General features: G+C 27.6%; 1 long non-coding RNA gene across 1 annotated transcript; it reads right to left on the bottom strand.

Moving 5' to 3' along the window:
- Positions 1–8,885: 8,885 nt before the first annotated feature.
- Positions 8,886–13,740, bottom strand: LOC106796565 (uncharacterized). The gene is made up of 3 exons (XR_001385522.2): positions 13,602–13,740; positions 12,843–12,898; positions 8,886–9,245 (listed from the first exon to the last, which is right to left on the bottom strand). It is a non-coding gene; the product is annotated as an uncharacterized lncRNA (long non-coding RNA).
- Between the last annotated feature and the right edge of the window lie 1,800 nt (positions 13,741–15,540).

Below are 15,540 nucleotides of genomic sequence, written 5' to 3'. Positions count from 1 at the left end.
AAGTCTGAATAAGAATAAGGATGGTGCCTATACCTTTGATGTGTCGTGGGTGAAATGTGAGCTGCACTTCTAGTCTCAATTTAATAACAATGTGCCATAGCCACGGCGACATTTTCGGTTTTGATCTGGGAAAAAGATACCGTGCTGGAACAGTGGAATGCAAGGATACCTTTTTGTTTTTGTTTTTAAGACAACTGAAAGATGTAGCAGTAGTGGACCATATGAAAGAGACGCCCTAGTGGGAATTTCGTTAACAGTATCCTACCCATTGCAGTTCAAAGCCATCCGATTTGCACCTCTTGCAAGGAGGATCTGAAAAAATTAAGAGCATGATGGCATATTCAAAAGAAAAGACCAAATGGAATATCTCTTCAAAGTTCATGAAATTCTTGCCTGACAGCATTTTAAATTGCCTCCACAAGCAGCATAATGCAATGGAGTGCTTCCGGCCCCTATATCAATGAAAAACTTCCATTTTCTAATTAGTATATACTCATATTCACATTATGTTATAGGGAAGGTAAAAGTTTGTACTAAAATTTCCATTAACAGTATCTTACCCATTGCAGTTCAAAGCCATCCCACTTGCACCTCTTGCAAGGAGGATCTGAAAAAATTAAGAGCATGACTTGCACCTCTTAAATTTTCAACAAATATAATATAAATAAATTAATAATATATAAATATAATTTAAACAGTCATTTTGTAACACTTTCTTTTGTTAATTAAAATAATTTTTATGTTTTTTTACTTTATGTCTATGTCTATTGTCTTTTACTTATTCTTTATTCACAACTATATATATTTATATTGTTGGGTATATTTTTTTTTACTTTTTTTATTCAAAACTATATTTATTTATCTATTGTCATGAGTTACATCGTTATATAGGGTTATTTTTATTGTTGTATAAAATGAGAAATGTGCAACTTACATTAAAAATATAGTTAATAAGAGAATTTTTAATAAATTGCTTCTATTTTCTATAACGTGCTATATATTTCATTTTTTTTTCCAATTATGACTTCATTAAAAAAAATCAGTTCAAATTATTTATCTTAAGAAAATGAATATTTTCTTCACATATTTTTTAGGAATTTAAATCACATTATTGATATTCAATTAAACCAGTTAAATGTCGCCGAAGATTTTTTTTTTTTATCTCCAAAGTTAGAAGATATACGGATAGTTAGGGAATCTAGATTAATTTAGATTTCTAAATCTTTCATAAAATAATTTATTATGGCCTACCAAGAAACGTGCACCCAACCAGTCACACAAGGTCAATAACATGATCATCAATTTAGATTTCACGAGGAATTTCCGGCTTCAAAGTTTTCCTTTGTTTAGATTCTTGACTATCCTTCATTTCAATTACATTCTTCATATCTTTTGTTTTTTCATCCTTTTTTGATTCAATGAATGCTTTTGCTTTGCCAACAACATATAATTTATCTTTTTCTTCAACTTTGGTTTGTTGAGTTGATGAAAACCTTGCAACCTCTTTAGTGCTTTCAATGTTATAAGTGCACTGTTCTCCTTCTACTTCCTTCTACTTCCTTTTCTTTCTTAGTGCTTATGAATACAGGTATTTCATAAATTTAAATTGATCCAAGCAAATTCAAATAGTATTTGTGTTGGGGTTAAATTTGGTGGGTCTTTTCAAATTCGTTGAATTTTTTTGCTGGTCAATTTTAATATTTCAACTTGTTAACTCAGTTTATTGATTCATTAATTTATATTAAACTATTATTTATTTTTATATATAACATATAAAATATTTTAAAATTTTAAAAACTAATTACAGTTATGCTTCAAATTTTGTGGTTCAGATTTATTGTAGCAAAGCTGGTTGTAAATATTTATTCTGCTTTTACTTTATTTTAAATTATTTTAGATTTAGTTGAAATTTCAATACTAATCGTCTGACTATTTGAGAATGTTAAAAATTTCAAATTATACAATAATCATTTTAATTTTTGGATTTTTTTTTTTACTTCATGAGTGTGGTGTTAGCTTATTTATTAGATTTTAATTTTTATAACATATTCAATAAACTATGTTAATCTATGTGAATAATATGATTTTTTTTTATTATTTCACTACACATCATTGTAAGTAATGTATTTATTATTTCATTTAATAAAAAAATTAACTTGTAAAATATATTGAATTTTAAAAAACAATAAATAAATTTAAATGTTTTGACCTAATCTAATTCAACTTAAACCATTTACAAATAAACTATATTTTTTAAATAAAAAAACAATCAAAACCAATTCATTCAAATTTAATTGGATTAAATCACATATTTATTTAGTCAAATTCGATTAAAATTGAGCCGCATACATTGTCGTATCACTTGCCTTAAAAGCAACAAAAATGTAGTGTATGTATCTTCAAAACAATTATTGGACGAGACTGGGTTGGAACACTTGGTAAATTGTAAAGAGTAGATCATCCCTTGAAATTACACATTTTGAATCCATATATAATAATAAACAAGGTATTTTAAATTGTAGAGGGTACAGAGACAAACAAAGATTCAGCATCCAGTACCTCCTGAAAATACAATATAATTCAGTACCGAAAATAAAAAGATCCAGCATATTAGTAGATCCCACTTTCTCTTGGTTGGTTCTTGTGCAATGTAAATTGGACATATTATGACTCCAGAAATAGCAGTAACAATTTGGACTCTTACTTCATGCACCCACATATATTTCACCCTGCACCCCCTTTTTCTTTTTATAATTTTCAAAATTGCATAATTGCCCTTTTTCTCTTTCCCTTCACGGTAAACTAAAGACCAATGTCAACACCTCATCCAAATGATCCAAGCTCGCTGCCTGAATAAAACCACTCTCTCAAAGACAATCCAAGTCCAATATAAACAACATGCATCCCTCTCAATTTTTTCTAATTATATTATTAGTATGTAGTATACATTGATTTTACCGATAACTCATCTCCATTAAGAAATTTAGTTAGTTATTTTCAATGGAATTTTCTCTTCAACCACATTTTTTTCATCTGCAACACTTGAATACAAGAACTTACTTAAAAGAACCGAGTCCAATAACACTTAAACTAATGACTCGACCCCACATAACTACTTTCGGGTGGATTTGAATGCATCATATAATAAATAATCCATATTAAGTCCATGTTCATACTTTATACTTCACAAGTACATTATACTTTTTTTTAGATGAAGTGCATCATATTTTGTTACTCATTATCATCCATCAAATGGTAGTTTAAGATTACATTACTAAACTTGTTAGATATATTCTGAAGATGTTTGTTGCTCTCGTAGATTCTCTCAAACAGAAAAGATTAATTTGCCTACTTAATATTTTGTATTGCTTCAGATACTTGAGTCCACCTTTTCCAACATTCCAAGCCTCCATATATCATCGTAAACATGGGGTTCAGGAGATTAGGATGTAGTGGACGAATTTATTAGTAGGACAATTACTTGTGTGTGTGTGTGTGTATATATATATATATATATATATATATATATATATATATATATATAAACTTTCTTGGTATATATTCTGTTGAAGTTGATGCAAGTTTGCTTTTATAAAGCCTCTCCAGGATGTTACAATAATTCAAGTTTAAGGTTTCTCTTTCAGATATATATAATCATTCTAATTAATCTCTTCTAGAGAGAGACGGATATAATGATTACTTTTCCAAGTTGTTTGCAAGCATTGATGCTGAAAAAACTGGTGATTCATTTTCTCCTGAGATCTTTTTCTTATATTTAAATTTTATTTATTTGTATTGTCCTTATTCTGGTTACATAAATTTGCAAGCTTACACCACTACCAACCTACAGGTGTACATATAGGCCGATTGATACATCTTAAAGAAGCAGGTACGTAATATAAAATATTTGAGTTAACTTGCCCTAATATTTTCTAAATTTGAAGTTAATAAAATCAATACAAAAAGAATACCAGCATTACGTTGGTATGAGTAGAATTGTGGTTGAATTTTTTAAAATAAAATATTGAATTATTGTAAATTAAAAAATATATATTCATTAAAAAAAGAAGATTACACTCAATGATTAATCAAATTTTTTAATACAGATTTAATCTTAACAAAACCGATAGATATTTTGTGTAAAGATTATAGATTGTGTTATCCTCTTGATTGTTGCATGGTCCATCTCTAGATCTATTGAATACCTTCCTAAATTAAATATCTGTACAGGTGTTTTACTCTCATAGTTGTCTTAATTATTAACATACAATCACGTGTTGGCCCCATAACGTATACAAAGCTTCGAGAGCTAATAAAGAAGAATGTATTTTTAAATGAAACTCATAAATCATGCAATTTTTAAATAATTTCAACTAACAGAACTAATAAAGAAGAATGTATTTTTATTAATTACATTTTAATTCAAACAATATATAATATTTAACATATAATAAAGAACTTAAAAACATTTAAAAATAAATTATATTTCTGTATCAATGGATATTAATGCTGAGTGAATTTTAATATCAATGCTGGAAATTTATTTATAAAGTAAATAAATATTGATTTAATAAATGTCTTTGTTGTTTAGGAGGATTTGTTGGGTGAGTGTGGGAGTGAAAAAAAAAATCATAATAAACTTGAAAGTGGGTGTATGCTCTGCATGTCGAACATATTGTACATGTGTTGCAAAAATTTGAAGTTGATCACCAACAATGCGTTGCAAAAATGTCGAACATATTGTACATGTCATGGTCAGAATTGAATATATTCCACTGTCTACCTAACACAAAATTGATGACGGTCAATTTTGTCAATTCAACATAATTTCATCGAAAAGAAAGATGGAATACTATGCTAAACAAAGTATGAAGGTGGTCAACAAAGTTTTGTTTTTGATATAGATAAAAAAAGTAGAATAAATAAAAATAAAAAGAGAAATTGATGGCACATTTTTTGACCAAGTGTGCCTTTCTATAAAAATGTTATGAAGCTTTTAATAGTGTTTAAGTGTTTTAGTTTCTTAATTTTAATTGTTTAATTTTATTTTTATATATTTAATTTTCCAATTTAATTTCATTTATTAAAAAGTGTATATAGAAATAAAAATTGAATAATTAAAAATTCAAACCTAGCTACATCAACAGTCAACCCCTACTATTATTACTTCAGTTCCATCTGCGTTGTGCAGTTACGTTACTATTTCTATCAAATAAATAAATACACTAGAGGAAATTCAATTTTTGAGCAAACTGGGAAAATTGAAAATATTTACCTAAATAGTATAATATGAAAAATAATTTACATGGCATGAAGTGTTTTTGGCACATAGGTTCAGGAGGCGTCATGTTGAATGTAGTCTATGCATTAAAAAATAAATATAGATGCAATTCCAACCTTGTTAAGTGCATTATCCCATTGTTCAACTTTCCAAAACGTATTACTAGTTTTTGGACCCGGAAAACTCCCATTAATACCCGAAATTTTATAATTAAAAAAAGAAAAAACAACTTATACGTGAAAATATAAAATAACTTTATATAATTTATCTTAATGATAATTTTATTAATTTAGATAATAATTATATATCATTAAAGTCATATAATAATAATTTATAATTGATTAATCTTATAAAATTATTTTATATTATGAATATATGACTATATATTAAACTCATAAAAAATTACTCTTTCAAAATTTTATATCAATGTTTTGAAATTTTCAAGACTAAATGTTACAAAATGAATTGCGAAAATGGCAAAAGTAAATAACTAAAAATTCATTCAAGTAATTCATATCATTATTCATAATTTTAGTACGTAATCAAAGTAATAGATTAGACATATTAAAGCTTCTGCTCTCAATTCTGCACTAGAAAAGATGACCAAACTAACATTGAGCTTTATAGTTTTTTTTTTTTTTCATTCTCACATTCATGTTGGTTCTTTTTGTTTTGAAAACGTACGGTTCAAATTGATTCTCAATGTCGTAGTGTCGTTATCAGAAAATAGACTATTTTGAACATTTTGTAAAAATTTAAAGAATGGCTTTAAATCTTTTTGTATAATTTGAACGCATTAAAAAAGATGACGCGACGGATTAATTTGAATATTTAAAAAAACAATTAGGGACTAAATAAACTTATTAAAGCTTGAATCTGAATCCTTAAGGAACATAACCTACTTTTGTTTGGAGCATCGATCACATTGTTGGTGCTTATTAAAAAAGAAAATGTTGGTGCGTGTGTCTATATTATAAAGTTACATAACTAAACAATCAATGCTCGTGATGTCGTGGTACATTACTAAATTATGCGAAACTTTTTCCCAATTGTAGACAATGTGACAATGTTATATTCTTTAATCAAACAACAAATCATTCTTCAAATTAACTTGTTCGTATCAAAAGCACGCTAGACCATTTTATTACGATGAACTCAACTAAAAAGTAGAAAGATCTTTGCCTTTCTCACATAGTCACATACATAACTGAAAAGTTGCATCAATTAGGGAAACAGAAAGATGGACATCAATAGAAAGAAAGCACATCGATCATCAAATGGGTCTTCTATCCACCATATGAACCCGATGCATTGAAGCACAACTGGCCATAAATTTCCTGATCATTAAATTAGCAATGACGTTAGAAATAGTTCAATAATCATAGCAACTAGAACACTGATCTGTGATCTGTGCTTTGCACAATCGGTGAAAAAGTAGCTTTTATTTTAATAAAAACAATTACAAAAAGCAAAGAGAGAAAAACTACAAAAAAAAAATAAAAATTGATAGAGCCACGGGTGCATGTCTAATTCCTTAGTTATATAAAAATTGTCCATCTGCTAGAAAATTATGGATTATAAGCTAGCTTAAGGATATTCTAATTAAAGCATAGAAAACAACACATTAAGTAAATCAAGTCATTTTGACAAAGTTTCCTAAAGGCTGAACTAACTGCAATAAATTAAATTAATATCAAATTTCATTGTGGCAACTGTCAAATGAAAACGTACGTATATATGAGGACAAGAAAAAAAAAAGTATATAAATGAGGTCTGAAAGTCAAACGTGAGCACATGATGATACACTTAAGCTTAAAAGAGAAAAAATTTAATGAGAAAAATGTTCCATATAGTTTGAACAGATTAGTAAAATGAAAAAAAAAAAATGTTTCGCACTCTTTTTTAGATGTATGTATTCCATTGAAGAAGAAAAAAGATTAAAAGAGAAAAATAAAAATGAGAGATATAATAAATAATAGGATAATGAAAGAAAGAATAAAAAAATAATCAGTAGTAAACAGAATATAAGAGAATATCATACTTGGATTTACATATGTTCATACGCTAAACTCTTTTTTTTATATAAAAAAATCATCACAGTTATCTATCATGTCTATATATTTTTGCCTTTTTTTTCTATTTATTTTTTCATCCCACTTATACACCACAAACATAGATTGTATGTAGAACATTTTCCTATATGATATACCAAAACAGTGAGTTCATACGATGGAGTGGGGTGACAGACATTTGATTAAGTGCTTCAATATTATTTTGTTTTTTAAATTTAGTTTTTATTTTTTACTTTCATCCTTGTAAAAAAATAATTTTAATTATTATAAAATATATTTATTTTTTATGTTATTAAAACACTTTAGATAATATTTTTTATTTTTTGAATTGTTTTAAGAAAAATTGTAAGTATAAAAAAATTACCAAAATTAAAAATACTAAATTGTATGAAAGAAAAATATATTTAACATTTTTTATTAATGTTGATGAGAACAAATTATCAAGGTGGTGTCATTCGTCCAAAGTATAAAAAAGATAACAGTAGTATATCATTAGATAATGATATAACTTTTTTTACAATTAGTATATTCTAATTAAAATTTAGATTTTTTACATTATGATTTAATTATAAATTGTTTTAGATTATTAGTTTTTATATAATAATTTAATTAAAAATTATATTTAGATTAGTCATTATCAATTGACCAGTTTGCCATAATGTAGATGAGTAGATGAGGGTGACCAATAACTTTCTAGTCACCATCTTTCTGCTCATGCGTGCGCCAAAAAACAAAAAATTTCCTCCCATTTGTTTGTCTACAAGGTTAGGATCATCCACGTTTGGTTTAATCCTATTCTTCTTCTCGTTTGGGTTGGGATGAGGAGTCACACGAAAAATGCACGCAGATGAGGACACGACACGAGCTAAATTTTGTAATTTTTTAAATAATGTGTCTTTAATTAACGTTGCTCAAAATAGAAAGAAGCCTCGTACAAGCACAGTCAAGGTGGGCCCTCCAGCATTGAAGCATCCCCTTATATGGACACAAGATACTCAACCCAGTCATGTGCAGATGTGATTCCTTAAATAGACTTCTTGAGGGAGGTAATTAAACACACATACCAAAAGAATAATTAGAGAAATAGAGAGAATAAAATCAATAAATTATATGCGTATGCGTCGATTTATATATTTGACAATTACTGTAATATTTATATAAATTTCGAGATGGAGTTTTGTGTAAAGAACATCCAGGTAAAAAAAATAAGGAGAATAATGTTTTTAAATTAATTAAATAAAATCACTTTTGATTAAAAATTACTTATAATCTTAAATAAAAATTTATCCGTCACTCTTTGAGAGAGAAAAAAATATCCTTCTAGTTTATAAAATAATATCAAACACCTATTCAAATTCTTCACCAACCAAACCCAAACATTTCTGACAAGAATAATAATTTAACAAAGACTTTTTATATTCTTTTCATTCTATTATTAGAAGTATTTATTTGTTTTGTCAATTAAATATTTTTTATCAAAAAACTTGATCAACTATTTTCACAAGAGTCCTCTTTTCAAACATGTTTATGCCTTCAACAAAAAGAATCTAAGACTTTATTTAAGGATAATGAATTTAATTTATGTTACTTAACAAATTTATATTGTACATTTCAATAACACTTATTATTTTTTCTATATATCTTTTCCTATCCAACTATAACTCCTGCTATAATCACAAATATCTCTTTTTCTGCTATAATCACAAAGCTTCGAGAGAACAATGGGAAGTCCTAACTTGATAGCTCGGTCATCAGTGACCTATATAATCAGATCAGCTACTCTCAAACAATGATTTATTTCTTTTGAGCTTGAATTTCCCTAACTTGTCTCTTAAATCAATCAATTAATCATCTCACGATCGTTGTCGTTATTTCGGGCATATACTATAGACCTGCTAATCAAAGATTTTGTCACGCAATTAACATTTGAAAGAGACTGCAAAGATATTAATTAGTACAATTTATAGAAGGCATGAGAAGTACTAACGATGCATTTTTTTTTTAAATTAAATTTTTATTTATTAAAATTTATTAAAAATTATAAAATCATTAATAAATAATTTATTAAATAGGATATGAAACCCATATATTATATAATTTTTAAATAATTTCAACTAACAGAAGAACTAATAAAGAAGAATGTATTTCTTTCACTCCTCTTTATACTTTGTATCTCTCTTTTTTTTTCTCATTTTACTATTTTCTTTCTTTTGTGTATAAATTGTTTTAAGGATAATATTTTATATATAAAAATAATATTTCTCTAGATCTATTTTATTTGACAGTTATTTATTTTCATAGGGAAAAGAATTGTCATAGCATTGATTGACAACGGACAGGCAAAATAAATTATATAACTATAGAAGTGATTAACAAATTTTCTATTACCTTAAAAAAACAAATATTTGAAGTAAAAGGGTCAAGCAACAATTATAGTCAACTTATAACGCTAACATTGCCAACATGGCAATATTGCTATTGGATATGCACCATTTCAGATAAAGCTTCAACAAAGAATGATAAGTTCTTGCTTTTACTATTGAAGGAGGAAAAACTTGGAACCGCCCACGAGGTTTATTTGTTTAATTTTTTTTTATTCAACATCGAAAATTTGGTTGGTTAAAAAAACTATTTTTTTTAGTCTTTAAAATTTTTTAAGTTTTCATTATTAGTTCATGAATCTTTTCATCAATTTTAGCATGAAAGATTGCACGAATATTCAGTGTAAAAGAGTTTGGATCCAAACCTTGGTCAAGGTGGTCCTCCACGAGGAGACAACCGACAAAATCTTTTACATTCCATTGTTTCTTTGTAAAATCATACGCTCCCATATTCCAAAACAAACAGGAATCCCATGACATCTTAACCAGCACCAATCAGAAAGGGCTAAAATATTGCACAGTTTTCTTTTAAATTTAATATATATACTCTATCAATAAAAAAAAATTATACTGTTAATTCATGAAATATTATTTTTAATGTAATTTGTAGATTTTAATGGCCAATGTAAAAACACTTTTTTTACAGTATTAGTATAAAAACTTAATCAATAGTAAACAGAATATAAGAGAATATCATATTTGGATTTACATATGCTCATACGCTAAACTCTTTTTTCTTATATAAAAAAATCATCACAGTTATTTATCATGTCTATATATTTTTGCCTTTTTCTTTTTCTATTTATTTTTTCATCCCACTTATACACCACAAACATAGATTGTATGTAGAACATTTTCCTATATGATATACCAAAACAGTGAGTTCATACGATGGAGTGGGGTGACAGACATTTTATTAAGTGCTTCAATATTTTTTTTATTTTTAAAATTTAGTTTTTATTTTTTTACTTTCATCCTTATAAAAAATTAATTTTAATTATTATAAAATATATTTATTTTGTTTTATATTCTTAAAACACTTTAGATAGTATTTTTATCGTTTAAAGTGTTTTAAGAAAAAATTGTAAGTATCGAAAATTACCAAAATAAAAAATACTAAATTGTATGAAAGAAAAATATATTTAATTTTTTTATTAATGTTTATGAGAACAAATTATCAAGGTGGTGTCACTCATCCAATGTATAAAAAAGATAACAATAGTATATCATTAGACAATGATATAACTTTTTTTACAATTAGTATATTCTAATTAAAATTTAGATTTTTTACATTGTGATTTAATTATAAATTGTTTTAGATTATTAGTTTTTATATAATAATTTAATTAAAAATTATATTTAGATTAGTCATTATCAATTGGCCGGTTTGCCATAGTGTAGATTAGTAGATGACGGTGACCAATAACTAACTAGTCACCATCATTTTACACACTGATTCCAGACATCAGCACTTTTGACTTGTGAGTCTAAAAAGTAAATGAATCTAGTTTAAAAATTGTTTAAAAATGAATCTAGTTTAAAAATTGTTTCTAAAATTAAATTTAAATAATATTCAAATAATTTAATCTTAACTTTAATATATTAATAATATTCCATCGCTTGATTACCCATTATATTTTGAGGTGAAGTATAGTTGCAACAAGAAAAGGAATAAGGCTATTTCTAATTAATTCCATACATCAAAATTTTACCATAAAAGGGCATGAGAGAAGAAGAAAAAAAAACATTTGTGACATTAATGGTCATCCTTTTTTGAATGATCTTGTTTTCCAAATTTTATATTTTATTAATGTTTATGAGAACAAATTATCAAGGTGGTGTCACTCATCCAATGTATAAAAAAGATAACAATAATATATCATTAGACAATGATATAACTTTTTTTACAATTAGTATATTCTAATTAAAATTTAGATTTTTTACATTGTGATTTAATTATAAATTGTTTTAGATTATTAGTTTTTATATAATAATTTAATTAAAAATTATATTTAGATTAGTCATTATCAATTGGCGGGTTTGCCATAGTGTAGATTAGTAGATGACGGTGACCAATAACTAACTAGTCACCATCATTTTACACACTAATTCCAGACATCATCACTTTTGACTTATGAGTCTAAAAAGTAAATGAATCTAGTTTAAAAATTGTTTCTAAAATTAAATTTAAATAATATTCAAATAATTTAATCTTAATTTTAATATATTAATAATATTCGATCGCTTGATTACCCATTATATTTTGAGGTGAAGTATAGTTGCACCAAGAAAAGGAATAAGGCTATTTCTAATTAATTCCATACATCAAAATTTTACCATAAAAGGGCATGAGAGAAGAAGAAAAAAAAACATTTGTGACATTAATGGCATCCTTTTTTGAATGATCTTGTTTTCCAAATTTTGTATTTTATTAAAAACAAAATTTTATGTTTTTATAAGACTTTCCTAATGTTAATGTTGAGGAAGTATTCAAGAGAACTTTTGTAGAATATTTACTAAGAGAACCGTTAGTATTATTAGGTTCTTCTGTGTCTATCCAGGACTAATTACCAGCTCTCATACCAACAGAATATCAAATCGAAAAAAGTAAAATAAATAAAAGTAATCATAAAATAGATAACAACAAAATTAAAATAAAAGTAAATATAATATAAATAAGAAAAGATAACAGAATATCCTAATTAGATTATATTATATTTGATTGAACCCGCAGGAAAGAGGAGGAGGCGGAGGGAGGGAGGTGACGCTCGGAGGTAGCAGTGATGGTGTCTGGTGGTGGTGGTAGAAGTTGTTGAAGGGGAAAATGGGCTGAGAGCCCAAAAAACCCAACAACAGTTACAGGAGTGGTAGTAGTTGTGGTGGTAGAAGAATTCATTACTAGTAAACGTTTCCGGTGATGGAGAAGAAGAATTAATTGTTTCTTTTTTTAGAAGAAAAAATAAAAATTGTGACATTAATTATCATCCTTTTTTCTCCCGAAAGACTCAGATCTTTTCACAAGGGGTCGGCGAATTTGACTGAAAAGATCTTTCTTAAAAGAATAGAAAATAAATCATGTTTCAGAAAGTGTAAAAAAAAAAACAGCACCTTTATCTGGTTCTTGACGAGTGCCGCCACAGACAGCATATCCCGCCACCTTGTATCTGTTGAACAAAATCCACAATTATATATTAGTTCATTCAACACACCAATAATAATAAAAGCAATTGAAATAAAAGATAAATAAAGTACTAGTTTTTCCCCAGAAGAGAGAAGTTTGTGGGTGGAGGAAGGCCATGCCATTGTGGTGGTGCAAACAAATGAGCGCAGAGGAAGAAGATGGAAGGAAGGGTAGTTCATTTTTTCTTTGGAGGAGGGGAAGTGTAGGAAAGAGAATGGAGGACTGAATTCGAAGCTTTTTTTGTATGATTATTCTTGGGTGGCTTAGGCCTAGCATCATCTTTTCTGATGTTGCTGTAACCAATACTTTTTCCAACGTGGGAGGGATTGCTCATTAGGCTATAGTGAACTCTGAATAAGAATAAGGATGGTGCCTATACCTTTAATGTGTTGTGGGGGAAGTTTTTTGCATCCTTCTCACTTCTTAAATAAATGTGAATGAAGAAAACGAAAACAAAAGAGCGGGGTAGCGTGAGGTGCAAGAACTCGTAACTCGACCCTTTGGGTTTTGTGGTGGAGAGATAGGTGAAAAACGCTGGTGGAGAGAAAATGATAAATATGCATGTGAAATTGTGAATGTGATGCAATAAAAATGAATAAGGAGTTGAAATGCAAAAATTAACCAGAAAAATTAAAATGATTACAAATTAATTTCTTACTTAGTCTCAATTGTTTAGTCCGCATTACCTGCTTATGATATGTCTCGTGATCGTAAATGCATGTCAACTGAATGAGCATCAGTTCCTAGTCCAACTAATTAACCAGAAAAATTAAAATGATTACAAATTAATTTAGCGGTCAATTCTATGCTCAGGATGCACCGAATTCTTTCATGGAAAGGAAGGGCAATGTAACAGGAGCTGTCAGCTGTGACTGGGACGTGGGAAGATATTCATAATAATTAAGCATTTTAGTCCGTTGGACTTTATTAAAGGTGAGTTAAATGCAAAAATAAATGAAATATTGGAGATTTGATTACACCAAACTTAATAAATCCAAACTATTTAAATTTAAATTGATTTAAGTCCGTTGGACTTTATGAATCACGTATAGCCACTTATACCCTTAATTTTTCTGGACTAGCCAATATCTGTACAAGATAAAGGCATAGGCTGTAACCAATTTGAGGCCATAAGTCGAGAGGTGTAAATTGGTACAGTATTTAAATGCAACTTGCATATTTGTCTATTAAATATTGATTGATATTTATAAATAAATTTAGGTATTTATCCATACAGCACATTACAAGAAAGATAGAATGCGACAAATTGAAATTTATTTCAGAATATTATCAATGGGCTATAAGAATATATATTGGCTATATGTTTTCTTTTTCCAAAGGTGGTAAAAAAAATTGAATGAATGAATCTCATTGTATGGTCAAAACACGGCTCTATACATGCAGAAGACAACTAAACTTGAGTTTGGTTTTGTGGTCATCATCATCAACAAGAACAATCAAACAGGACCCATACTTGTAAATTGATTTTGAATTCTTCAAAATGGTGGAACAATTATTTTTTTTTTTCAAAGAGGAGGAATATTTATTGTACACTTTTATTTTATGTGTTGGTGCATACTTATTTGACACTTTTTTGGTCGAAATATATAAAACTTTTTATAAGGCGGTTAAATAAGGTCAACACATTTACTGGGTCTCCACTTCTCGTCATCCACCATCAGATTCTTTCCATGTTGATCATTTGTACACGAAAGATATAATTAATTTAAATATCCTCCTCGTAAGTTCATAATAAAAGAGAATATCATATTTGGATTTACATATGTTCATACGCTAAACTATTTTTATATATAAAAAAAAAATCATCACAGTTATCTATCATGTCTACATATTTTTTCCTTTTTCTTTTTCTATTTATTTTTTCATCCCACTTATACACCACACAAACATATATAGATTGTATGTAGAACATTTTCCTATATGATATACCAAAACAGTGAGGTCATACGATGGAGTGGGGTGACAGACATTTAATTAAGTGCTTCAATATTTTTTTGCTTTTTAAATTTAGTTTTTATTTTTTACTTTCATCCTTGTAAAAAATTAATTTTAATTATTATAAAATATATTCATTTTGTTTTATATTTTTAAAACACTTTGGATAGTATTTTTAAAATATATTCATTTTGTTTTATATGCTTTGTAAAAATTGTCTCTCTATTCTTAGAAAGTTTAATTTCAAGGTCACTTACATATACAGAGAAGGTAATCAATGTGCAGATTTACTTGCTAATTTTGCTATAATTAATAGGAACTCTTTTTGATGGGATGTTACCCTCATTTTTTGCGCTCAGCAATTTGGCCGTAATTTTATTGACATATATGTCTGAGTATAGATTCATCTCTCATTAGCTTGGTTTTGGTTTTGTCCCCCAAGCCTCTTGTAAGTTCCTTTTTATTATCAAATGAATTTTGGTGGGTCAGTGGTGTGGGATAGGGTTGGCTGGTGGGTGGCAACATAGTTGGATGCTCCACCATCCCTTGATACCTCTTTTCTCTGCCATTTATCTCATCATTTATTTAATTTTGATTAAAAAGGTAATCATTTTTTTGACAGAAAAAAAAGTTAATAAGAGTGTGTATTGGGTTGATCTGTACCTAAAA

The sequence above is a fragment of the Glycine max genome, chromosome 16, assembly GCF_000004515.6.
Source record: "Glycine max cultivar Williams 82 chromosome 16, Glycine_max_v4.0, whole genome shotgun sequence".
NCBI lineage: Eukaryota > Viridiplantae > Streptophyta > Magnoliopsida > Fabales > Fabaceae > Glycine > Glycine max.
This window is presented reverse-complemented; position numbering and strand designations above follow the sequence as displayed.